Source organism: Notolepis coatsorum (genome assembly GCF_963971535.1).
Source record: "Notolepis coatsorum genome assembly, chromosome: 1".
NCBI classification, from domain to species: Eukaryota; Metazoa; Chordata; class Actinopteri; order Aulopiformes; family Paralepididae; genus Notolepis; species Notolepis coatsorum.
This window is the reverse complement of record NC_140165.1, coordinates 194,781,305-194,808,951: the sequence shown is the minus strand read 5'-3', so window position 1 is coordinate 194,808,951 and position 27,647 is coordinate 194,781,305. Positions and strand designations below refer to the sequence as shown.

Genomic DNA, 27,647 nt, shown 5'->3' with positions numbered 1-27,647 from the left:
ATACAACTCTGAATAAAAACATACACTTTTCCACAATGTTCAGCACCATATAACTTATAATATACAATACTATAATAATAATAATAATAATAATAATAATAATAATAATAATAATAATAATAATAATAATAATAATAATAATAATAAAATAATAATAATAATAATAATAATAATAATAATAATAATAATAATAATAATAATAATAATAATAATAATAATAATAATAATAATGTCTAGATATGAAGACTATAATAATAGAATAGTAAGGTCTAGATATGAAGACCATATTAGATGAACTGGAATGATCCAACAATATGATCTGGAGGTACCTTGTGGCTCATTGGAAGGTCATCATCTTTAAACCCCTGGGCCCTCATTAGTGTGGGTGACCTGGCGAAGCCAGATTAAAATATCACTTAAATGCAGGTGATCAGGGTTATCCATAGTTAATGACTCTGAACGACCCAACAGGAGCGCAATTATAACGGGCTCATGCGCCGCACAAGAGCCATTTAGAGCGCAGTTGGCCTGCTTGTTTGGCACAGGGGGCAGATGTAGAACACCCACCTCCAAACGTGATTAAATATTGTTTCAAATAAAAAGCGAAATACTATTATTCTGTGTCATGTTTCCAAATAAGATTGTTCACAACGGAAAATGCTGTATGTTCAATTTGTTGGTTAGACCTCTGTGATCAATCTCGCTCTCAGTGAAGCTTCTCATCGTTCGCTTTGTCCATTATTTCACATTTCATGGGGGTGTTCATTACCATATACTGTATGGTTGATTAGGGGTGGTTCTGTATGCAAATGCTTACAATCATGCACGAGCTTAGACGGTAAGAACATTGGTATTTATCAACATGGAGTGTGCGTACGATCTGTGCACGCACGGTTGATAAATCCCGATTATTCTGTGCATAGAGACATTCTAAATTCCGTGCCTAGGAACGAAAATAGAACACTTTCTACGCATTATTGATAAATGAGGGCCCTGGAACCTCCTCCTCCTCCTAGCTAATTTCCCCTCCTATCTCCCTCTCTCCTCTCCAGTCCTCCTCAGACTGACAGTGAATGACAGGCAATACTTAGGAGGAAGCCTTGACATTTGGATGTTTAAGCCTGTTCACACTAGACTAGTATTAAGTGGGACGTACCATCGTTTGCAACAAGGTTGTCAGTGATTTTAATCTCAGGAAAATCCACCGTAACTGTTATTTGTAGGGGAAAAGCTTCCACCTGAAACCACCATGTATGTTGTTAGAGGTCCCTGCTGAGGCTGATCCCAGGCCAGTGCGCCTCACAGTAATTACAGCCAAATAACATCAACAACACATGACTGCTACTTTCCTGCTCTTCTCTGACTACAGCTGGATGGAAAAACAATGCAGATTCACCTGCAGAATGTTCACCTCACTAGTGTCCCAGCATTTTAATGTACCTATCTCATACTATAGTCTACCTATATAACTCTGTATGATAGCATGTACAATAGTGCTGTATAAACCGTATATATATTTAAATTTACCGCATATACAGTAGTCTATAATATAGTCAACCACCTGACAACAGCCATAGGCAACTGTCTGGACCTGCTCCAGTTTGCATATAAATGTGGATGGGGCACTGGAGATGCAACACTCACACTAGTCAATTCAATCACTAAACATCTACAGCAGTCTAAAAGCTATGCAATAGTTTTATTTATAGATTTTAGTTCAGCATTTAACACAATGACAACACATATCTTACTGCAAAGCTTTCTAAATATTGGTATTAACACTTTGAGTGCCAACGACGAGAAATCTCATTGTTCGCCGCCATGCGTTGAGTGCCAACAACGAGAAATCTCGTTATTTAATCGTTATTGCTTTTATTAGCGATATCCATTAATTTTTCATCAAGCCAGCCTCACGTTATCATTGGGACTGTCTATGAGCTCGAACAGGGCAAATACCGCCCCCTATCGTCTCCCGGATGGTAATGCACCCATTGGATTGGACTCAATGGAAATGCATGAAAAAGAAAAAAAAAACGGAATCCACATTTTACTTCTCAGGCATGTAACCCGAGACGATTGCATTCATTGTGGACCCTCAGAGCAGCGTGGAATATGTGTTTCGAGGTTGGATCGTTGGATCGGCGATCAGGAATTGGAATAATCTTTTTGCAGAACATCTGATGTGAGGTAAGGAATCTACCAGTCTTGGGGTAATCAGAAGTTTTTTTCACATATTTCACAACGTGTCTGTGTGTGGCTGTATGTGTGTATATGACGTTAGCGCTGACCAGGTCATAGATAATCGATTTTTCAGCTCGCTTCTCTAGCGTGCATAAGTACACATATACTATCGATAATCTAGCGTTTATTTGAAAACGATTCATAAATCAGCCGGAAAATGACAACGTGTTATGTGTATTCCAGTTAATTGCTACTTCCGCTGAACTTTTTTTCCTTCTTGTAATTTCCAAAAACGTCAGTTTTTCAAAACGGTATAAAGCGGAAATGTAACGATGAAAAAACTATCCGTTTTGTACATGTTGACTGCAAGCAAGTCATTGATAAGCGACGGGCGTATTAGACACATAGCCATAATATAGAATATAGAAATAGCTCCGCGAAAATCATGAAATATCGGAAAATCAGTCCAAAAAGGCTGGCATTCAAGCGATAAATCGTGCGCCCCCTGCTGGCACTCAATGTGTTAATGGTGGACTTATATTAACACTTTGAGAGCCGCGCTGTTTTCGGGCCACGCTTTAAAAGATAGGAGTCCGTCACCTTGTTTGTAGAGCTATAACTATATTCTAAATTATAGCTATGGATACAATACTATGGTCATTTGACAGTGACTTTCTTCCGGTCAAGATGCAAAAAAGAGAACAAATTTCCATGGATACATGCACGCGTTATACCGCGGTGAATATAAGTATGTTTTTAGATTGGTCTGGGGTAATTCCTGAAATGCTGAGGAATAACCTTATGGTTGTATTATACTATAACCGTTAGGGATGGGTACCGAATTCGGTACTTTTGAGGTACCGAACCGAAACACGTCGGTACTACCGAGTATCGAATCAAGTGAGAAACCGAGAGAAAAAAAAAAAAAAAAAGTTTATAATTTTTTTTTTTACTTTTTTTTTTACTTTTTTCTTTTCATGTCAACGTTCACACGCACAATATATGCTTACCTAGGATTTGACTTGATTCAACAACAAAGCAGTCGGAGCAATGACAAGCCGAAAACTGTCGAAATTGTAGTTATTTGAAGTTTGGATTTTTTTTTTACGACTGAGGTAGGTAAATTAAATTTCTTGAGACTAAAGTACCAAAAAAAGGTACCGTTGGGTACCGGTATCGATTCACAGGTACCGGTACCAGTACCGTTATCGGTTCAAATGTGAAAGGTACCCATCCCTAATAGCCGTTGCCGTTTCTTGCCTGGACCCGCTATTGTTCTCAAATCAAATCTATATCATAGGTATTATGTTTCATCATGAATGCATAAAAAAGGGAGAGGGGGGGGGGGGGGGTGTTTTTTTATGCTTTGATCGCCACCAACGGCATACGTTGTGGACTAACGTTACACACACATGTTTGGATCGAGGTGAAGACATGCTTGGATCAACGCAAGATTGATATCATATAGCCCTTACCTTGACTAGGATGTACCCCAAAAAGAATATTCCAATTATCTGATCGCGATTCAAGGTATTGATGTCCACTACACATCATGCATCGGGAGCATTTGATTCTTCTCAATCCGACCGGTATAACCGCTCAACTTGAGCAAAAAAATGAAAACTACCCGGAAACATTAGATCGACGCACAGGCCAAGATACAAGGTTTCAAAGGGTGCTCGATACCACCGTCTAGCTGGATGCGGCCGGTATTGCACTTTGGCGACCTCAGACTCATTCCCTATGGCAACAACAGGCTCCCTGGATAGATAATGAATACAAATATTGAAAAAAAGGAAAAACGACCCAGAAACGTAAAAAGTCGTTTTTGGCACTCAACGGTCGGGGCCCAGAAATGACTTAAGTCGTTTTTGGCACTCAACGTGTTAAGGAACAAAGTCAGACTTTATCTCTGATCGACCTCAGAAAGTCTCTGTTAATGGCACCTTGTCAGAGCAGACTATTCTAAACAACGGTGCTCCTCAAGGTTGTGTTTTATCACCAATATTATTTTCTATCTAGACCAATGAAATTAAACTCCAAGATTCTACATTCCCGGTATACAAATATGCTGATGATATGGCATTGATCTGGCTACTGTGGGATCGTGTCATCAAGATTGAAGAGTCATATTTTAGACATATTGGTGAGCTGATCGACTGGTGTACAGACAGCACACTGGTCATAAATACTAGTAAAACCAAAGAGCTGACTATCAGCTGCAACAGTAGCCTGCTCCATCCAAGCCAACCAGTAACAATAAACGGTCAGTCTGTAGAAGTGGTAGAAGGTTTTAAATATTAAGTACTTTCCTGGATAACACCATGAGCTTTATTGCTGACGCAGAATACATCTAGAAAGCTATGTATCGCTTGTATCTTCTAAGAAAGTTGAATAGTTTTGCTGTAAGTAGGGCTATTCTAGAGCTGGTATACAAAAGTATTGGTGAAAGTGTGATAATGTTTTGATATCTCAACCTTGTATGGAAACCTTGGGGCCAAGAATAAGAACAAATTGGCAAGGATTGTTAACATGGCCAGTAAAGTTATAGGGAAACCACAAAAACAATTGTCTGAGTTATATGTATTTCGGAATAGGGTCAACGCTCAGCAAATATTGTCTGATCCTTCATTGTGAGTTTGACAAGCTTCCATCTGGAAGGCGCAATAGAGTTCCTCTAGCCCCAAAAAACACACATGCCATTGCTCTGAATCTATCTATCTATCTATATCGATATTTGTCTCACTGTGTCTGAATATACTGTACCTGCATAATATACTCCTTGTATATACGTACTTATACACCTGCATATAACCCATATAACTCCATATGATGTGCATGTACAATAATGCTGTATATCGTATATTAGGGGTGTAACGGTACGTGTATTCATCCCACGACTTCGCGGTACATCCAGCCATATGACGAATACGTCTCATACGACACTAGGTGAAACTAGGGTTGCACATTTTACAAATGTATACTCAATATCTTTACTTTACTTTACACTGGCTTACTTTGATCGTTCGAAAAACCCTGGTGAATGTTCGAATCCCATGAACAGGCTTTGGGGACAGCTCTAGTACATACCTGCATAGTATCCTTTTTACATGCATACTGTATAATCCTTTTTACATATCTGTAGATACTACATGTATATCTGTACATATCCCTTATCTACTCTTACTAGTTACGCTGCAGGCCAGTACGACTTATGTGTCTTCTTCCTGTATCACTATACATATAATACTACAACTGACCTTGGTAATTACCAGCCGATCTCCAACCATCCTTTCCTGAGCAAGATCCTGGAAAGAGCAGTGGCTTCCCAACTTCACCAACACCTGTTCAACCATGAGCTCTATCAATCCTTCCAATCTAGCTTCAGGAAACACCACAGCACCGAGACTGCCCTTACCAAGGTCACCAATGACCTCCTCATTGCCACTGACTCTGGTCACATCAGCCTCCTCATCCTCCTGGATCTGTCTGCGGCCTTTAACACAGGCTCCCACTCCATTCTCCTCAACTGCCTCTCTGACCATCTGGGTGTCACTGGGATTGCTCTCACCTGGTTCGAGTCCTACCTCCCTGACAGAAAACAGTCCATCTCCATCTCTGTGATGCAGCTGGAGTACGGCTTGGTGGCCTGGATCAAGGACTACCTCACTGAGAGACCGCAGTACGTCAGACTAAAGGACAGTCAGTCTGACGTACTGGTGAGCAACACTGGCGCCCCCCAAGGAACTGTGCTGTCACCCTTCCTCTTCACCCTCTATACCTCAGACTTCTGCCGCAACTCAAGCGGGTGCCACCTGCAGAAGTTCTCTGACGATTCCTCCATTGTAAGCTACATCACCGACGATGATGAGGAGGAGTATAGAGCCCTGGTGGAGAGCTTTGTGGGGTGGAGCAACAGCAACCACCTCCTACTCAACACCAGTAAGACCAAGGAGCTGGTGGTGGACTTCCGGACGGGCAAAAAGAGGCCCCCCCCGATTCCCATCACCATCCGGGGGGAGGAAGTTGAGGTGGTGGAGTCATATAAGTTCCTTGGGCTAGACCTGAACAATAAACTGGACTGGTCGGACAACACAGAGGCCCTCTACAGGAAGGGACAGAGCATGCTGTTCTTCCTGAGGAGACTCAGGTCCTTCAACGTGTGCAATAGACTGCTGCAGTCATTTTACCAGTCTGTAGTGGCCAGCGTCCTCTTCTATGCTGTGGCATGCTGGGGGGGCTACATCAACTCGAGGGACACCAACAAACTGAACAAGCTGGTGAGGAAGGCTAGCTCCGTGGTGGGAGTCGAGATGGTCAGACTAGAGGTGATGGCAGATAGGGGGATGAGAAGGAAGCTGGCTGCTATCCTGGAGAATCCCTCCCACCCCCGCTACGACAAGCTAGTCAAGATGAGAAGCCCGTTCAGCCACAGACTCATACCCTCCCGACACTCAACTAACCGCCTCGGACAGTCCTTCATACCAGCGGCCATCAGGCTCCACAACAATGGGCAGGGACTGCTGCCAGACATCCAACTAGAACTAATAGGAACCCAAGGAGGACAATAACACTACCTTAGGCATACTGCACCTTATGTGAATACTGTGATACTGTGAATTCTGTATATTTCAGTTAGTTAGACAGTAAATTATAACACTACCTCATGCATACTGCACCTTATGTAACACTGTGAATACTGTATATTTCAGTTAGTTAGATAGTAAATTATATTGAATTATTTGTTTACACTGCTTGTGTTGTTTTTACTACCTGTACCCCACCCCCCATGCTGCTATGATGCCTGAATTTCCCCAAAGGGATCAATAAAGGAATATCTTATCTTATCTTAACTCCACCTCCACCCCTGCTCCAGTCAACCAAGGCATGTCTCAGGGTTCCGTTCTTGATCACTCCTCTTCACTATCACTCCTCTTCACTATCACATAATCCGGAAACACAGTCTCAATTTCCACTCTTATGCTGATGACACTCAGCTCTACATCAGCACCTCACCCTCCACTCCTGTCCCCCCACAGCACCTCATCAACTGCCTCCTTGACATCAAGGCCTGGATGTCATCCAACTGCCTTAAACTAAACAGCAAGAAGACAGAGCTCATGGTTGTGGCCAAACAGTCACTGCTCCGGAAGGTTGGAGATCTCCTTCTAGAAGTTGATGGCTGCTCCATCCACCCTTCCCCAGAAGTATGCAAACTGGGTGTCATACTGGACTCCACCCTCTCATTTCATTCACACATTAAATCAATAACCAAATCAGCTTTTTTCCACCTCAAAAATATATGGACTCTGGCCATCTCTCCCTGACTCCGTAGCAGAGACACTGTAGCAGAGTAGCCTATTGGCACTGCCCCTTTATGGCAGGCAGTCTAATTGCCATATAGGACCCAGCTGAGTTGATTGCAGCATGGGCAGCAGAGCAAGGGCAGCAGAGCAAGAAACCAGAGTGGAGTGAGAACAAGCAAAGACAGAGACCAAGCTTGATGAAGAAAACAAAGAAAGCAACATAAATACCGTAAATCCTCAAATATAGGACGGGTCTTCTATTTACCTCAGCTGCAAAGAGCACCAGGGCCCTCATTTATCAACGTTGCGTACGCACAGATATGTGCGTAACCCGTGTGGTATAATCTCAGTCTCAAACTGTTATGGAATATTGTTATGAGTTTTGATTTAAGGTCGACCGCTACGGAGAGAACTGAACTGTAAGACTCCAGTGCACATTTAGACACATTCTTATAGAAGTCACTTTGGCGGTTAAAATAGAGACTCTGGATTCAAGTGAGGCCTCACCTTTTCCTGGAGGGGGGAAGGTGGGGAATCACAAATGTAACCATCCTTACTTGGCACATAGCTCTGAAAAGGGTGATTTAATTACGGTCACGTCCCTTGCCCCCTGCAACGGTAAACATAGTTTAGGCTTTAAGACAAAGTAATTTAGCATTTGAATAAGTTCCCAGACTCCTACTAAAAGCTAGAAATAGCCTCTGAATAGATAGGGTTGTTTACCCAGCAAAAGTAGAACAATAGGTTGTGAGATGCTACTCAACTGTTGAGTAGAAACCCCCCTCAAGCTATTTTGGGGGCCCTAGCACCTGGTCTGACCTGATTAAGAGGCAGGATGCAAGCTGTGTGGAAAACCCAGTTTGCCTGACACAGAGGGCTACCATTTGGTTTGTAAGTGTGTAACCATCCCCAAAACTAATATTAATTCAGTAGGAAAACTAGTCTCAATAGTTATAAAATAGTGTATTGCTTAAGATAAGACTAAACCAGACCCTTATCCACCATTGCAAAGTATAATTAAGCCAGTAATATAGGTAAAATAGAAGATTAAGGTGACAAAATATGTGTAACATACTTAGAAAAACTAAACTAAATTCCAAGATAAGATTATAGAATTTATAATACAACAGTTTGTTATAAAACCAACAAATAGGGCTAATTTGGTACCTGGAAGGCCATCGAAATCAGGAAAAGACTTGAATTCACTGTATAGGTCCAGTGATAACTAATCTCTAATTCTTCAGTTAGTCAAATCTAATACTGTACCTTTAAACGTTAAACTTTAGAAAGGTAACTATTTTCCTTAAAAATAGAGTGCCTTGCCCCTTTAAGAATCAAGATGGCCGCCGACTCTAATCCAAAATGGCCGCTGTGAGCTTTAGCCAATCAGAATTTAGAGACCCACCCCCTGACGAATCAGGTCGACGTTCGCTCAGGGGCGGGATTTAGCCTTTAAAAACCGGCTGCACAGGGGCAGACAGAAGGAAGCTCTTGGAAATCTTGTATGCACAAGCCGAACGGAGGGAGGACTGCTTGAAGACGCTGAGGACGAGAACAAGGATTCCTTTGTCTCCTTGGAAACGAGAATCAACAACCAACGAGACGCAACAACCTACGCTACCTTGAAGATTATTATTCTTTAACTACTTTTATTAGACTGGACACAAGTGGTCGTGGCATAGTACTTCCTAACTTGTGTTCAGACAACTTCATTTATTTAAACACTTTGTGGTTTTGAATAAAACCACCACTTGAGAAATAACCACACTCTCATTGATTCATTTTCCTCCGCCGTGCAACAACAGTTTTTGGTAATATGACTTAGAGCTATAGAAACACAACGCAGTAGAATAGATTATATGATCAGAAAGCTCTATTAGATATTACGATACCCGTGTGTACGATCATTTCTAAGCAAAGTGTGGGACTTATCAATTTGAACTTGTGCTTGACTTTGTGCGTATATATACGCACAACTCAGGGCATGCGTACCTGGCGCCGGGCGGTAGAATATTATACTGCAGACGGACGGCATCAGTTTCATGCATTAGTTTCAACGCGGAAATAAGCTTGTGTTCATTAGTTTGACTGACGTGTTCTGTATGACCTCCGTAATTCATTATAGTTAATTGTAAAATAGCAACAGTAGTGTAATTATGGTCAAAACCCTATAAATAGCAGTTGGAATAATAGGTCTTTCCTTCTGAATGAATGCAGCATGGTTTATATATAGCGTTATCGGAATATACGGGGTGTACTGACTGCGCTCCGCTAGCCCCTTTTGTGACTGTGATGCACCGAGTGAATCCACAGTCACTTGCTCCTCAATAGGAAATGTTGACCATGAAGGACTGGTTCTGGCCGAACCGTTCGTTATACAAGTATCACAGAGACATTTCAAAGGTACTCACAGTTGCACGAGGGTTTCAGACAGAGATACGGGATGGTTTGAAAGCTCGGCGTTGCTAATAAACATTTTAAATATTTTTTATAAACTGGTCAACACTGCTCAAAACGGCATTATTTCCGGCGTTGGCTGCGCCTGCGCTGTGATCACAGCACATGCGCATCATGCACCCAACGCCGGAAATAATGCAGTTTAGAAAACATATTTAAAATGTTTATTAGCAACGCCGAGCTTTCAAACCATCCCGTATCTCTGTCTGAAACCCTCGTGCAACTGTGAGTACCTTTGAAATGTCTCTGTGATACTTGTATAACGAACGGTTTGGGCAGAACCAGTCCTTCATGGTCAACATACGTTGGTTTGCTATTGAGGAGCAAGTGACTGTGGATTCACTCGGTGCATCACAGTCACGAAAGGGGCTGGCGCATCCGCGTAACTCAACTCGTTATTATTTTGCGCATAGATTGCAGAAATACGGGAACGTTTTGATAATATTTTAAAGGCTTTGCCATTGTTAAATGTAATAAGTGGAATTTCGAAGCTGTAAGCAGAATACAAGTCATATGAACACCCACGATATAGTGTGCTTCCCCCTTCCTATAAGAAAGAATAAAAAACGCATTGCAACGAGAACAGAGGTTATTTGTTGAGTTTATGTGTATTAAGTGGTGGGCGGCTAGGTGGTGTAGTGGGCAAGGCACTCGCCACCAGCGTGGAGACGCTAGGATTCGCGTGTTCGAATCCAGCTCTCCACATTGTTTTCAGTTTAGCTGGTCGTCCGCAGTAATACACATTGGCCGTATTACGGGGAGGGAAAACTGAAGGGTGGGGATCGAACATTGTGAACAAGCGACTCCTACAAGTCGGTTGGTGCGCCTGCGCAGTAGAATCAGGAAGTGTCGGGGGCAGCGTGAGCCTCCCACGCGTTACTCCTCGACACTGAGAGATCGAGCTGCGCAGGTGAAAAGATGCGACTGCTGTTACCTCAAGTACCGGAGGGGACTTGTGCTATGTATGACTTAGTCCACATTGCAGCCGGCTTGTGGGAGGCAAGAAACAGCGTTCGTGACAGGGGAGGGTTGAATTGGATGATACGAAATTGGGATGGGAGAAAAATATAGAAAAATGGGAGAAAAAGTGGATAAAAAAAAAATGTGTATTAAGTGGTCTGCACACGGCGGGCGACCGACGTTGCCTGGCGATGCGATTGTCTGTCGCTCAACGACAATCGCCTGGCCCCCCACACTAGAGCCGACCGTCGCTCTGTCTAGCTGGGGGTGTGGTTACTTGTTTCCCCCCGGAGGGAGATATCAGAGGACGGACCGGATGTTAGGTTAGCGTATTAGCAGGTAGCTGTGTTGTGCTTTACGAGGGAACTAAACCCATATTGAGCTGGAATTAAACCACCATATACGAATACAACCTCTCCTCATTCTTCCTGACATTACTGCATGACTGATCGCTACAATACGTTCATTACCACCGATTGGACAAGTATTGTTATGCAGTTGAGAGAGAATGTTTTTTCACTGAAGACGCTGTTCTGTTCTCAACCATCATTTTCTTTGGACAATAAACCTTATAAACCACATCAGCTGCAGCCTGGACATTAAACTCTGTCAACATCCACAACTTATTTTGTTACCCGAGTATAAAAACATCTAGGTAGGTGCATTGTGGCGCATTGTTCATTTATTAATTAATGACAAGCGGCCACTATAGCTTCTCCACTAACGTTATTTATTTAAATTGTTCCTGTTAATAATAATGAACATAAGTAGCATGGTAATAATAATACGTAGGTTATTGATCAATGAATGTATTGATAAATTAATGGTGTACAAATGATACACCAGTAGAACTTCTGTACTACTTCTACTGTAGAAGTCATGTTATTTCCTCATTTTCCTTGCTGTGTCGCCGCTGCCGTCGCCTCAAAAAATTGGATCGAGGCGATTTTTAGCCAGGCGACAGAAATAGCTGCGCAACCGTCGCTTCAAAATCTCCTGCCGTGTGGGTTCTCTCATTCATAACAATGGAGGCGATACAATTCTGTCAGTCGGCTCTCAAAAAAAGTCGGTCGCCTGGCTAAAATCGCCCGCCGTGTGCGGAGCCCTTTACAAAACCCTTGCAATAAATGTGTCTTAAATGAATGAAACACATACATGCTCTGGATACAGAGCATATATCGTGTGGTGATATATGACTTGTATTCTGCTTACAGAATTCCACATATTTAGTTTTACAATGTCAAAGCCTTTTAACTCTTTCAGTGCCACGCCTGGTTTTCCGTTTTACCGCTTGAATGCCACCATCGGCGCCAATGTTAACGTTAATATCGCCTAATCTATGTTTTAAATTATGGCTATGTGTCTAATCTGCCCATCGCATTATCAAAGACTATTTTCCAGTCAGTGCTGTGAAGGCAGATTGTTTTTTTATCGCGTCGTTTCCATTTCAGAGCAGTTAGAAAAGCCCCCGTTTTGATATAAAAAACAGCTCATTCTGGAGCATTCTATGAAAATCGTCTTTTAGTGGAATATTCCACAACGTTGATATTCGTCGGCCTTTTTATGAATCGTTTTCAAATAAACGCTAGATGATCAATATTATACGTGCACGCAAGCACATTACGGCCGCGCACTGATAATCGCTCCGTTGATTTCCTCACAGACTTTTACAGTGAAACCGAAAGAAGACATTTCACAAAACAGCTTATAACTTCATCAAACTTACTCCGATTATCCTACCACTGATAACATAGAGTCCTTACCTGACATCAGATGGTATCCAACTGGTATATTCCAATTCCTGATCACCATTCGAAAAAATCGATACGTGTATGGATCCAACGCGACACTGTAGATCTCCACGATCCGCGGGGATCTGAGGCTCCAGAATGAACTGTGGTAACCCCGGCTGGATCAGTGAACTGGAAAATGTGGAGTACCGGATTTTTTTCCCCATTCATTTTCATTGAGTCCATTCCAAAATCACTTATGTCATCTGGGAGACGACAGGGGGCGCTTTTTTCCACAGTCATCACCGGCGCAGCTCGGCTATACTCGGGTAGGCTCGGGTGATGCAATAATTTTTCAGATCGCAAAAAAAAATAATAATAATAATTCCGAGAAATCTCGTGAGTGGCACGCAACCACCTATAAAAAAACCAGAGAAATCTTGTGAGTGGCACTGAAAGAGTTAATATAAATCAAAACTTTCCCATATTTCTGCAATCTATGCACAAAATAATAACGAGTTGAGTTCTAACAAAGAACGTATTACATGCTGGGTAGGCTGATAGAGTAAACTATGATATGAATATGAATATGATATGATATAAGGTATACTGGTCCGTCGCGAGGATAGCGAGGAGTCGGATAGCCATTAAATGTCATTTGAGAATATAGGCTATTAATGCAAAGCAACGGCCTATAGCCTATACATATTATTTAATGTTTTCATAAGCGTAAAGACACGGGTTGTGTCTTCTTGGTTGACAGCGTGTCAATGAACAATCTCGCTCGTGGAGTTTCTCGCATAGTTCGCTCGGGTCAGTCCATTATTTCACATCCCATGGGGGGTGTTTCATTACCATATATGGATAATCATGCACGAGCATTGACGGTAGAACAAAGAGGTATTTATCAACACGGAGGAGCGTAGGACCTGTGTACGCACGGTTGATAAATCCCAATATTTCTGTGCATACACACATTCTAAATTCTGTGCTTACGTACGAAAATAGAACACTTTCTAAGAAATGTTGATAAATGAGGGCCCAGGCCTTTATTAGAGAGAGGCTTATATAAGAGGCAGGCCTTAATTTCTAAAAATGACACGCATGGACACAATCCCTTCATTTTCAGACTTTTATTGCATTATTATTATAATAATAATTATTCTTTTTAATACATACATTGTCTGTCTACATTTATTTAGACTAGCATTGGTATTTAAATATTGAGTGCAGTTGAGTAATTGTGGGATTAACGTAATTCACACACTGAAGTTGGAACTGTCTATACTAGGTTGCGGGGTCCGGGGACGATTTAGCGCGTGGTACCTACCTTCTCGACTTCCTCAGTCGAATCGAGTTGATGATAACATGCAGTAGCTTTAGCTAACGCTATCATAGCATCACCATGATCTGTAATGTGTCAACTGGACAACGCCAGCCTCGCCTGCCAACGCCATATAGATAGCGAACGTTAACGTTTGCAAACGAAGTCAACGTCATCCAGCTGACACCACAGATCTAGATATTATGACAACGTTAGCTAGCGCTAAAGCTAACGCCAACCAGAGGGAAACGTTAATGTACGGTAGTCAGTGTAGCGGGAGGCAGCACTTGATTTGCCTCAAGAGTTTATCTCATTCTATATCACGGCACGAAAAATAAAAAAAAATAATTTCGCGACCTTATATTGGAGACCGGCCTTTATTTGTCTGCATGCATCAAACCCTCTGCCATTATAAGAGGCCCGTCCTTTATTCGAGTACCCTCCACTATTAGAGGATTTACGGTAAGTCAATTTGGAGGAATTACAAAATGGAGTTCTCAAGGATCCAGTGGCACAGGATATGGCCGATCAGAGGTTCCAAGACACCAGTGGAGAGAAGGCACCAGTGAAACAGACGGATAAGTTATCACACAGTCCTTTTCATTTCACTACTTCACTGAACTGTCACCTAGGCTTGGGCGGTATGACGGTATTACGGTATACCAGGGTATTTAGAAATCAATACCGTCAAAATCACAGATGCGTTTCACACTGAAACAGAGTTTTGACAGTGGTTGGTTGTAAGGCTGAGCCCGAACGTTCGAACGTTCGTTCGTTAAGCTGACATTCGGACTTTAATTAATGGGTTCGAACGTTCGGTGAAAAAAAATAAAGCAGGCGCAACGACGGTGAGGCGATGTGAAGCGGCGCGTCCCCCGAGTCGCTCGGCTCAACCAGTATGGTCTGCCGGGCTGTTGCTGGATACTCAACCAGAGCTCTAGTCTCAACCAATGCAATAGAACAATTTTGATTGAATGACAGACGATTCTGCCAATTACGTCACACCGCTTGCACCCGCCTCTGCTGTTACCACCAATCGGCAAGCGTTTATAATTTTTTTTACTTCCGGCAATGCCGCCTGCTTGCGAGAAGCATTAACGTAGCGTTAGCTCCCCGCCGAGGAAGTAAAAGTCGTAACAAGGTTTCCATAGGTGAATACCAGCCTTTTTCGGCCACGGGGCGCGAGCTTCATGGCGGGAGGTGGTTGCGTTGGAAACAACTCTGGCCGAGGCGGCAGGCGTGTTGGGAGCCCGGCGGGACCCCCGCGCCGGTGTCTCTCTGTCTCTCTGCCGTCCCCCGTTCCGAGCAGTGAGCTCGGGGCGGTAGACGGTGGAAGGAGCCGAGGCGCGCGCCTCTCTCCTTCCCGTCGACCAAGAGTGAATACCTGTTATTGAACGTGTAACACTAACGTTAATGCCACAAAACGAATGCCTTTAAGCCCCTTACGTGACTGCGGTGTGCAAGGGCTATTGTTTATCATAAGTAGGAACTTTGATGCATGCAGTACTCAGTAGCTTGTTTATTTTCTTCTGAGTGCTTTGTTTAATTACATGAACAGCCACCACTGTAAACAACATGTTTTTTCACCAATAGATTATGCAATGCCGCCCTCCGTAGGATCTATAATACAAAAACAAAAAAATTATATATATAAAAAAAAAAATGCAATAAAAAAAAATTATTAAAAAATTTACAAAAAACGAACGTTCGAACGTTCGTTCGATAACCCTGGCGAACGTTCGAACCCTAAAAACAGGGTTCGGGCTCAGCCTTAGTTGGTTGTAGTGCACACACGCGCCAGCAGAGGGCGAGACCAGTCCTCACTAATGAATGAATGAATGAATGACTTTATTTGACAATATAAAAAATAAACATGTAAACATAAAATAAACATAAAAAAAGAGCACAGTCAGGATATACTGCCAAGGATGAACACAAAAAAGCTCAGAGCTTATTTCCATTGTGGTCCTTGTAGGGGGGTGGGGGAGTGTGATGCTTAAAACATGCATCATACAAAACGTGACATCACAACACATCACATATACCATTTAACATTTATATACATACAGACTCATACAACATGCAAGGGTGCCTTAAGCTAAGTGTCTAGGTCAAGTATAGTCCCTTTTGAGCCATGTCTTCACTAGTGGAGCGAGCACACGCAGAGCTGGTTGTCTACACACAGGAGGAGGGGAAAACCCGCTTCAGTGGTGGAAATTAAATGAGACACGCTTACCGTTGCTGTTGCTGCGGGCTAACTGGCTATTCTGAGAGCTAACTGTTGTGTACAGTATGTGGATCACAACGGTGTTCACGTTTTACGGTAATGTTGCGACAGTGCTGTGAAAATACCGTAAAGCGTTGTGGTAACGAGAGTTGACGTGTGTGTTGTTGTGCACTGGTGGAGCAAGCAAATAAACGGTAAAACGTTACGTCGCAGTCCGGTGCATTTTTGAATACACAATACTAACGTTACTAGTACTAGGGTCAGGGAACAAACTTAACTTTTTGACTTACCAGCCATTTGGCTGGTAGATTTAAAAAACTACCAGCCAGGCAGATTTTTTACCAGCCAAAAATTATAAATAGCTTTTTAGTATATCGCCATGTGTTATTATTACTATATAATACTCTCATATGCTATTTTCAATTACTATCATAAACAACATAAGGAATATTAGCATAATTTTGAGTGAACTGAAGGAATGAGTAGTAGTAGTTAATAGTTTTAAATGCAAATAATTTATTGAAACATAGAAGTGGGGTCGGGACACACACACACACTGTTTCAACGCACCACCCCCGCATCATATTGTAGTCTGTCTTCAAACTTCCACTCCTCTCGAAACTTTTTTATATTTGAATATCAACATTATCTGTCCATCCTCAGTAATCCTCAGTTTACTATAATATACTCCTGTCCTGAGTCCTGACTAGTGACTTTTAGGCTTGGGCGGTATGACGGTATTAAGGTATACCGGGGTATTTAGAAATACCGACGGTATTGATTTTCAATACCGTCCGTCACCGTCAAAATCACAGATGCGCTTCAGTTTCTATAACAGTGAAACAGAGTTTTGAGTGTAGTGCACACACTGATTGTAGTGCACACTAGGGATGGGTACCGAATTCAGTACTTTTGAGGTACCGAACCGAAACACGTCGGTACTACCGAGTATCGAATCAAGTGAGAAAAAAAAAAAAAAAAATTACTTTTCTTTTTTTTTTACTTTTTTCTTTTCATGTCAACGTTCACACGCACAATATATGCTTACCTAGGATTTGACTTGATTCAACAACAAAGCAGTCGGAGCAATGACAAGCCGAAAACTGTCGAAATTGTAGTTATTTGAAGTTTGGATAATTTTTTTACGACTGATGTAGGTAAATTAAATTTCTTGAGACTAAAGTACCGAAAAAAGGTACCGTTGGGTACCGGTATCGATTCACAGGTACCGGTACCGGTATCGGTTCAAATGTGAAAGGTACCCATCCCTAGTGCACACACGCGCCAGCAGAGGGCGAGACCGCTCTAGTGGAGCGAGTGGGTCACAACGGTGTTCACGTTTTACGGTAATGTTGCGACAGTGCTGTGAAAATACCGTAAAGCGTTGTGACGAGAGCAGTGTTGTTGTGGAGCAACTGGTGGAGCAAGCAAAAAATCCGTCTCTTATTATATGTGAACTAAAGAGTACAAGGTTTACACAACAGCCCCCACCCGCTTTTTTTTTTCTTTTTTTTTAAACTTTATTTTTTTAGCGTTTATCGCTTTTCTGGTCAAGCATGACCAACAGATACAGGGTGAAACGGGATATAGAGAAGGGGAAGACATTCTGGCAAATGACGGCGGGTCCGGGAATCGAACTCGGAGTCCACCAGATCCGTGACGCAGCACGGTTTTCCCCGACGCAGAAATAGCGCCGAGATATGCGGTGAGCTACTGGAGCTCCCCCCCACCCGCCTTTTTATTGTATTTGTACCGTCCTGTACTATTCGCTGTCAGCTGTTTATCTCTCTCTGTGAGCTACTGAGCTTGAATAACTAGCGTTAGCTCACGTTAAGTAGCGTTAGCTCTGCGGCTAATCTTAGATTACCCTGAACTAAATCAATGACTAGGTTATAAAGCATTCGAGTAGTTTTCACTGCACATAGAAGTAGCCAAACAATGGGAGCATTTCGGGAGCATATCACCAAAACCCAGGCAATTTCTAGCCCTTAAGGAATCAAATAGTCTGCCATGGCTATAGGCTAGATGCTAATGCTAAAACGGCGCAGGCTTCTACCGGTGCGGGACTACCATTCTGAGAGCTGACGATGATTTGTTTACTTGGTAACACGGGCCCCCCCCCCCGCTGATGAAAATGAAAGTCATACCGTCAAATACCGTGCACCGGGGTATTATATCATAAAGGTTTGCCGGTGTGAAAAAAAGGATACCGCCCAAGCCTAACTTCATTGTCTTTCCAAACGCACGCACACACACAGGCAGGGCCGCCTGGGAGAAATGCGAGGCCCTGTGCGAGATTTAAGCGCAAGGCCCCCCCCCCCCCAAAAGGTAAAAAATATATATATATATATATATAATTTTTTTTTCTTTTTTCATACAGTCAACATATTCTTAAATAATAGCGCTGCCCGAGGCTGGGCATGATACAGTCAACATATAGCAAGAGAGAGAGCGAGAGAGAGCTCCCGTTCTACAGTCAATATACAGTGTACAGAGAGAGAGAGAGAGAGAGAGAGAGAGAGAGAGAGAGAGAGAGAGAGAGAGATTGAAGATCCTTGACTAGGTACAGACTCAGCGAGCACAGCCTAGCCATCGAGAAAGGCCGCCATAGGCAGACTGTGTGTGTTAGAAAGAGAGAGAGAGAGAGCATGTGTGTTTGTCGTGTGTGTGTGTGTGTTAGAGAGAGAGCATGTATGAGAGAGATAAGCAAAGATGAGCCCCTAAAAGATATTCAACTTTTAATGGAAGAACAAAACAGAAGGAAAAGATAACTTCACAAAGGCAACATGAATATACATAGATCCAAAAGGACAAAGATCAACACTTAAATCCAAAGAGAAGAGGGTCTATACCAGAGAAAACAAAGTAGCAAGGACTCGGAGCCAATGGCCGACATCAGCTAAATAGGCTAGCCAGGTACTGACACCAGGCCACACACAGCTTTGGCCAACGGCCCAACGCTACCCAAGCTACACAAACGACCAAGACAATTCACACACAGCACATGTCGTATCTCCAAATGTTGTGAAGTAACATATGTTTTGCCTGGAAAAAAACATCCTTATTAACAAAACATTCGGGAGGGGAAGGAAGGAAGAGTGGGGTAATGTCATGACATCTCTTACCTGCACCAAGGAACGCAGGGCGAAAGGCTGCAACACAGGTCTCCACGTTGACGAAAGGCCTCTCGCTGGCGGGACAAAAAGAAGCTATGGCCGGAGCCTTGTCATGGTGCAGGCCCGACTACATCTTCTGTCAAAGATGATGTCGTAGTCAGAGTGCCAGAACCCCCTGCTATTCTCACGGCTAATGTCAATGGTCGTAGCACAAGCTAACAGCTAACTCTAGGCTAACTGATAGCATCAAACTAACGTTCCCAGACGAGCGCAGCCGGCAGCTAACGTCGTAGCTAAACAGCTAACTGGCTAACAGTTAGCTCAACCCGGCTATCGCTAACCATTAGCTAACGCAGAAGCAAGCTATGCGGCTACCACTGAAAAACTGTACAACGTGAGAAAAGCAATACAGGTGCTGACACCAGGCCACACACCGTTAGCTACTAGTACTACAACAGCTAGTCGGCCAGTTTGGCTCCAGAGAGAGAGAGAGAGAGAGATATCCACGGCGGGAATAGAATAGAGTGCATTAAAAACTCACCAAACGTCCAAGAGGATAGAGACAACCGCGTGGAGTTGACGAAGTTCATCTGCCGAACGACCATCCTCTTCATCTTGGCATAACAATGCTGCACGCGCTGTCTCTAGGTTAGCTAACGCTAGTTAGCCTTTAGCTAAGGTAGCTACTAGCCGACATCATCATGGCTATATCCCGACTGAACCACACTTAATATTATAACTAGGGATGTCCCGATCACGTTTTTTTGCTCCCGATCCGATCCCGATCATGTGATTTTGAGTATCTACCGATACCGATATTTCCCGATCCGATCAACATTTTTTTTTTTTTTTTTGTATTCAACAAACATGACCATGTTCACATCTTAAACTCATACTGAGGCCTTAGTTTTGGTTTTAAATTGCATATCATCATTCATTTATTTATTGTCACACAGAGCAGAAGAATTTTGCCAAAACAAACCAATAGTATCCAGCTGCAGAACAACAGACCAGCCACACTCTCAGACCCAAACGCATTTCCTTTGATTTAATTATACATCAAATGATTTATGAAGTTAACTTTTCACCTGGATAACGTCAACATTCAGGGTGAATGTAATGTGAGAAATTGGGATAAAAAAGAATTTAAATAAAAATTATTTGGGTCTGAGATTGTGGCTGGTCTGCCGTTCTGCAGCTGGATACTATTGGTTTGTTTTGGCAAAATTCTTCTGCTCTGTGACAATAAATAAATGAATGATGATATGCAATTTAAAACCAAAACTAAGGCCTCAGTATGAGTTTAAGACGTGAACATGGTCATGTTTGTTGAATAAAAAAAAAAAAAGTAAAAAAAAATCGTTTTTTTTTTTTTTTTTTTTTTGATCCCGATCTTCGGAAAATCACGTGATCGGCCCCGATCCCGATCACGTGATCGGATCGGGACATCCCTAATTATAACGTAGCTAAAGCTAACTAGCTGTCCCTGTCTTTAGCCGGGATGGCTAGCCTGACTGAACTGTCTAACATGCAACAACTTTCATCTTCAGTCCATCTGCCGAACGATGTCCTCTTCATCTTGGCTGGCATAACCTCCAATGCTGCACGCGCGAAATAGTCAAACGCTAGTGATGGGTCGGTCATGAGTAGGCCTGCCACGATAACACATTTTGCTGGGCGATTAATTGCCCCCGAAAATATGGCGATAAGCGATATTATTGCGACCGGTTAGAGAATTTTTTTGAGAAATTTATTTCCCAAAACCTTTATTTTGAAGCCCACCGCTCCGTCTTTTCCGGTGTTTAAGACTTTTATTTTGAAGCCCACCGACCGGACCGGAAGTATTGTTGTGATTATCCTAGCCGACAACTTGTCTCGTCCGGTTGTGTTTTTTAGTTTTAACGTTAGCTACTAACGTTAGATGCAGCTACTACAGGCAATCAACGATGAGGAGGAAGCGTCAAAGCAGTATTATAATAGAATAGCTGTGGTGCGTAGGCACTGCAGCACGACTCGAAAACGACCCGTTATAATAAATTTATTCATGTTTAACTTGTCCCCGTCTCCAGTCCTTTGACTAGCCCCACCCGTTCATTGTAAACAATGATGCATGTAATTGTATTAACGTTATTCTGTGTTATTCTAACGTTACACTACGAATAACGCTACTTGGTTAAAAGGAGCAACACTATTGAGAAATGTAGTTAAGCTATATGTGGCGTTGCTACTGCCCCACGGAGCTCCCGTGCTGTGCTCTGTAGTAACGCCAGCGGCCCCCCACACGGAGAGAGACTGACAAGGGGCACTGGTTCCGCCTCATTAAAACAAACGCGCAAATAGCAATTAATCGCGCCCGTCAAAATCATTGCATTCATTTTAATTATCGCGGCAATTAATCGATTTATTGCTTATCGCGGCAGGCCTAGTCATGAGCGACTCGTTCATAAGAGCCGATTCATTGCCGTGAGCGTGAGTCGAATCGCTCACGTCTGGCAATGAGTCGGTTCACGCCCCCCCCCCCCCCCCCCCCCCCCCCCCCCCGGCACGCACACAGACACACACAATGAACTCAACAGACGCTACCTTACCTGTAACTCCTCCCCTCATTGAAACCAATTCTGCTGCCTGCAGAGCCTCAGAGCCAGGAACGTGTCTAATGTGAAATATATAAGCATATAAGCAAAACTAGATTTTAGGTCTGTGATGAAAAAGGGCCTCGCGGGAAGGGGGGCCTCGCAAAAAAAAAAAAAAAAGTTTTGTGCGAGGCCCCCCTTCCCGCGAGGCCCTGTGCGACCGCACTGCTCGCACACCCCCTGAGGCGGCCCTGCACACAGGGAAGGGGAGAGTGCCCCCCCATTTCCCTTTCCCCAGTCCACACTGTGTCTGCTGTTCTCTATGGCTCTGCGCCTCTGCCTCTGATTAGGATTAGCTTGTTAGCTTACGCTAACGTTGTAGTGATTGTAATGGTACATAAAAGTTCATTTCGGGCGATGTGGGCATAAAGGAATGGCGACGGTGCAAAGTATGTAGATGCATTTGACCCGTTGTGAGAAGAAAAAAAACACCACAGACTTATTTCGGGTCATGTAGGCGCACTGCTGTGTAGCGCTGCTCTGCTTTCAGAAGCACGGACTGGGCGGATATGACTCGCGGAGTTGCTACAGGGTTTTTCAAAATAAGAGTATCATATGAACCGAACGTTGCTAGCTGCCGGAGCCATAGATATGAGACCCGCACAGGATTTTCCAAATAAGAGTATCGATATGAACTACAAGCCAGGTGGCGGGCAGACCTCTAATTTTTACTCGCCAAACCTTAAATCTACACGCATTTGGCGCTTGGCGGGTGCTTATTTTGTTCCCTGACTAGGGTGCTGCAGGCTAACTGGCTACCGTTCTGAGAGCTAACGATACTAGTACTAGGATGCTGCGGGCTTCTGGCTACCTTCTGAGAGCTAACGTTACTAGTACTAGGATGCTGCAGGCTTCTGGCTACCATTCTGAGAGCTAACGATAGTAGTACTAGGATGCTGCAGGCTTCTGGCTACCTTCTGAGAGCTAACGATAGTAGCACCGTGATTTGTTTACTTAGTAACACGGGTTGCCACCCCCCCCCCCCCCCCCGCTGATGAAAATGAAAGTCATACCGTCATATACCGTATACCGGGGTATTATGTCAGTAAGGTATAACGGTATGAAAAAAATAGAGGTGGGCATAGATTAATTTTTTTAACCTAGATTAATCTATCTGCAATCCTGGATTTAAAATGGCTAAAAAAAAAAGAAAAAATCTGCCGAAGGCATTCAAAATATGTGTGTTCTACCCAAATAATGACCAGAAGTAAGTCCTTACTTTTTCCTCCTTATGTTTCTCAGGCCAGGTGGCCCATTACACCATGAGCCCATCTCCCGTTTCCAAAATGCATTACAGACTGTTTGAAAAAGCTGTTTTGCTATGATAATTGGTAATGAAATATCAAAATAATGTTCAATAAGATGTACTTGTGTTTAATAAGTTGTTTTATTCAGAAGTTAACGCAAATAAATAATATTACCAGTACAGTACAGTATCTAGCACACTCTCAGGAGCAAAACAGAAAGAAGCATTTCAAACTTGAACTATGTGACATGGCTTGACTCAATCAGTCCAATCTCTATTTCTCCTCTTCCACCAGTCACTCAGGCAGACCAGTGCCTATAATATTTTTCCCGTTGGGTGCCAGACAGGGCCAAACCCTGCCAATGCAAATCAACTGCTCCAGTGGAGTTGCTCAGTGGCCAATGGTGTCAACTGTGGTTGTACTGGGCAGCTCCCAGGTGTGAATGGAACTGTGTGAATGTGAAGCAGGGCGTTCCTGAAAAAGAGCATCTGTGCTCAACGAACCTACCCTGGGTAAATAAAGGTAAACAAAAAAATAAAAAATTAGATTAACTGCGTCAATTATATTATCGCGCAATACTAGTATTGCGTTAACGCAGCACGCTAACGCCGTTAACGGCCCAGCTATAGAAAAAAATTATACCGCCCAAGCCTACACCTGTCTTCAAACCCCAAATAACCCGCACTTGACCACGTTGCACTTTGACACTCAAGGTCTCCATTGTCCCTGTTCTCCCAGCTCCCTCCTACAACCCCCAAGCTCTTCTCAGCCACCACTTCGGCCTACCCCAGCCTGCTACCCCCACACACACACTCAATGAGCACACACACAATCCCCAATCTGGACTGTTTATTTATTTTACTCATTACCCCTTTTCACTTGTATTCTATGTATCTGTTTTGCACTTGATTATTTTGAATACAGTATATATTATTTCACTGAATACTGTTTGCCTGCCTCTTATTTCAATATTTCAAACCTTATCACATGCTGTTTTTTGTAGTGGAGGTTACCTGGAGCTAGCCGGTAACGACAGTAAGCTTTAATTTAGCTTATTTAATTTATTGACAGGTTTTAGCCTGTCTGGCACCCAATGCACCACTGTAACATTTACACTTTGATTATATTGGGCTGACCACCGCTACAACACTCATCCGCTCCTTTATCACCTCTAGTCTGGACTACTCAAATTCCATAATTTACACCTCCACTGGCTTCCAGTCAAGTCCCGCATCGACTTTAAGATCCTCCTCATCACCTACAAATCCCTTCACTCCCTTGCCCCCCGGTACCTAGCGGACCTCCTCCATCCCTACATCCCGCCCCGGAGACTGTGGTCCTCTGACTCTGGTCTCCTCTCCATCCCCACCACCAACCTGCGCACTGTCGGTCCCAGAGCCTTCTCTATTGCCGCAGCCACCCTCTGGTACTCCCTCCCTCCAAACATCCGCAATACTACATCCCTGGACTCATTCAAATCACAACTCAAATCTTACCTCTTCACCAAATGTATCAATGACTGCCTGACTTCCCTCTTTTTACCCAATTGTTCCTCTGATTTCCTTCCCCTTAGTTTGCCCCCTCCTCTGTTAAGCGCCTTGGGTTTCCTGAAAGGTGCTATATAAATGTAAGAAATTATTATTATTATTAACTCTGTATGATTAGCACTATTACTCAGTAGCACTCATTTATATATTTTATATCCAGTTTAATCACCTGTACGTTGTATATTACTATTGCACTTTACTGTTACATTTGCACTATTCTACAAATGTATTTTCGTTGTACCGTACTTGTGTTGTAAAATGACAATAAAGTTGAATCTAATCTAAACAAATATTTAAAATCTAATCCAATCTAATTGTATTGTTAAAAAGCATCTCTATCTGGAAAACACATTTTGGAGTAATTCTTTATGTTTGGTTGTTTATTATTCTGGGGCGGATGTTCTCATTATATATGCTCTCTGTTGGCACATTATTCATAGACACTCTGCTCAATAACACAACACTGACATTTAGTCCATGGTCCAGACCAGATTCCAATGCCACTCAAGGTGGCAAAACTTGCTTATAGTTTCTTTTAAAAGATCCATGTCTGTGGATATTTTGGAGTGGCAGCTGAGTTACAGTTATCAGCTCATGAGGTTGATCACCCCCTAATGTAAATTGCATTTCAGATGCTAGTGCCCATCCTTGTTTAGGCTCATGGTAAGGACATTTCTCAATGTTTTTTAATAAAGTGTTTGGTATCATTTTGAAGCTTTCATTCACTGGAGCTCTTCAAAATTACATTGACAGTTCTTTTTCTTTTTTTTCTGTGATTTCGTCCAGTCGCTCCAGGTCATTGTGGGAAGTTAAGATGTCATCCACATAACTATCCTCTTCAAGGACTATGCGTTCCAAGTGAGCAAAGGTGGCCAGCCTCGCTGTCTCTCGCATAGTTAGCTGCGCGATGCAACCTGCTGGTCTGTCCCCGATGTTGACTCTTGTGATGGCATAGTCACTTATCTCCTCCTCTGGGCTGTCTCTCCAGATAAATCTGTGCAGATGCATCTCATGCTCCTCCAGCCACACTGAGTTGTACATCTTCTTGATGTCTCCTAGAGCTGCATACACACCTCTTCTGAATCTCAGCAGAACAGCTCTGATTGGGTTGAGAACATCAGGTCCCTTTAGCAGAAGATCATTCATGCTTAGTCCTTTAAATTTCTGGCTGCTATTCCACACAAGCCGTACAGGTGTTGTGACTGAATGAGGGTTTGGCGCCACTAAGTGGCTTACATACCACAGTGGTCCTTTCCAGTCACTCATGATTGTTTCAGTGAGTTTTATGGCTGCGCCTCGTTCAACCACTTCATGGACCTGGGTTGCATAATGCGATTTGCCACTCTGGTTCTCTGCTCAGTTGTTTTTCTGTCCTCCAGAATGTGGCCTGCACTGCACTTCTGTTGTTGGGGAGAGAGGTGGGGTCTTTAGTCCATGGATACTTTGCATCCCAGTGTGACGATGTGTGAGAATCGTCCTTGATGTAGGTGAGGCCTTCTTTGATGATTTTAAGCTCTCTCCTCTGCCAGGGTCATTTCTTTCCATCCTGGTTGGCAATTTCCGCATCTACATCCTCCATACCTTGGCTCACAGGCTGCCCCAATGCTGTCCCACCTCCACCACTCCAGGAACTCAATGTTACTAGCAGCTGTCAATTTTCCCTGAGTCATATAATGCTGGGCTGTCTCAGTTGTGGGGCTTCTGATGATCTCCTCATACTTGACAGCAGCTGTTCTCATGGAGCGGGCAAAGTGTGTTTTGGACTCTTGAGCTCCCACCTCCACTTCCTCAAACAAGTCCGGGTGTGCTCCGCCCACTGTCTTTCCCAAGGGGCTTTCCCATAAAACGAGGTCTCCAACAACTCTCACCCTCTGTGGAGCAAGTCTTCCCTCTCTGTGACTGATGAGAAGTTCAACTTCCTCTGGCCTCTTCAATTCTTCAAGCTTGACCTCTGGGAAGAATTTCTGCAGCTTCTCAAGTTCAATCACTTTGTGGAGTCTTGACTCTGACTGAGGATATATCTTGCAGTGTCCACCTTCATGGTCATTCCACCAACCTCATGCACAACTAAGGTTATCTTCTCACTCTGTAACCTTAGTCTGTCCGCAGCCTTATGGGTAATGTAGTTCGTGTCTGAAGCAAGGTCCACCAGAGTTCCAATTTTCTGTCCTGCATTGGCAGTGACCTCCATCAGCATCATGATGACAGGGAGTTCACACAGGCCATTTCTCTCCAAAAGCTTCGACTGGTCTTTCCCAGTGCTGCCCGTCATTGTTTTGTTGGTGAAAGCCTTTTTGCACCGCACTGCAAGATCTGGGGAAAGCTCAGAAAATCCTCCTGTTCATCTGTCAGCTTGCTCTTTTCTCTGCTGCCCTTTCCACTCTTCTCATCGCCCTTCTTAAATTCTCCTCTTGGGCAGAGCCAGTAATGGTGATCTGGGATGCCGCCTCCTTTTTTACAGTCTATATTTCTGCATAGGAAAGTGTCTCTGCAATATCCATTCCTGTCATGACATCCAATACATTTGCTGCATGCTCCCAGCAGCTTTCTTTTCAGGTAGCTTCAGCTCTTTAAATTTCCGACAGAAGAATATCTTGTTACTGTGCCTTTCATCACCACATACAACACACCCATCTTCCAGCTCTCCTTTCTTTGTGGTTCTTGTAGTAGCATATTTTCTCTCATACCTTTTCTCAGGATGGTCTGGTCTCTCCATCCGCTCCACAGTCCTTAGCTGCTCAAGCCGCTCAAGGATTTCTTCTTGATTTTTCAGGAACTTCAAGAGCATGTTAAAGTGGTTGTCTGGAGTTACAACCATGAGGATTAACCAGTCTCTTTTAACAAAGTCAGGTAGCTTGCTCTCTATAGATTTAATTACCAGTGGGTTGTTTATGGCACAAGAGTTTCCCAGATCTGTGA

General features: G+C 43.2%; 1 protein-coding gene across 2 annotated transcripts in view; it reads right to left on the bottom strand.

Moving 5' to 3' along the window:
* Positions 1-27,647, bottom strand: part of relt (RELT TNF receptor) — a 178,389-nt gene that overhangs the window by 116,601 nt on the left and 34,141 nt on the right. The gene's annotated exons all lie outside the window — the stretch shown is intronic.